Below are 1,025 nucleotides of genomic sequence, written 5' to 3'. Positions count from 1 at the left end.
TCATAACAGAGTCGTTCGCAGGACGTTCTTTTGGACGCTTCCACACACGTCCATGCATATCCAGTGAATCTGACCTCATCTGAAAACATTACTAGAGACGATCAGCGATTACCCCAATTCCTATGTTCATTGGCATGTTGTAGAAGTGTCCATTTGATAAGGTGGTGCAACATATGGTCGCTGTGTAGATAGCTGCATCCAGAGGATTTCCCCTGACCATGAGCAACCGAACAGCGACTTGATTGGGCTTGATTTCTTAAAACCTGGTTTCTGACCAACTGACCTGTGGGGGCCGATCATTAACATTTTGTTTCTGCAAAAAACTGTTCCTTAGTCTGCAAATAACAGGCTGAGACACATTGAACATATTGATAACCTTCTTGAGCTCTATCAGTTTGAAACATGCCAGTAGCTCTTAAGCGACACATCACCTTGTAGACGACACATGCCCAATCTGATTAGAAATATTGCAAAAAGTAAGAAGAGACACCCCATACTTTTTTAAGTTACTCCCGAGATATCTTTAGCCCCACTAAATGCCAAACAGAAAAAGAAGAATACAAAAAGCGAGGACCGAACCCTTGCTTGACAAATCTGCCACTGTACCCTTCCTATATAATGTTGGGTGGTGTGGTAACATGTGGTTGAAGTGTTCGCTCATCACGCGAAAGATCCGGGTCTGATTCCCCACATGGGTCAGTGGGTGAAGCCGTATTTTGGTGTCCCCTGCTGTGATATTGCTGGAATGTTGCATTTGCCCAAATATTGGCTTTTAGGAGCCATTAGAAATTCTTCTTGCCACATCTTGTACTGAAGGCTGCGGAGACTAGATCACATTAACATCACATTACCAGTCTCCTCTCACGTAGTAGGGTATTCAAACAATGGGTAAATCACAAGAAAGCCTGACATCTGCCAGGATTGCTCTGACAGCAAAACACTTATCTTCTCCTTGATATGCAGACAAAGAGTCTCAATCCTACTCAGAAAATGTGTTCTTAGTTTCATAAAAGAAGCAGAAAGTC

The sequence above is a fragment of the Haliotis rufescens genome, unplaced genomic scaffold (assembly GCF_023055435.1).
Source record: "Haliotis rufescens isolate VD_foot unplaced genomic scaffold, xgHalRufe1.0.p SCAF_14, whole genome shotgun sequence".
Classification (NCBI taxonomy): Eukaryota; Metazoa; Mollusca; class Gastropoda; order Lepetellida; family Haliotidae; genus Haliotis; species Haliotis rufescens.
This window is presented reverse-complemented; position numbering follows the sequence as displayed.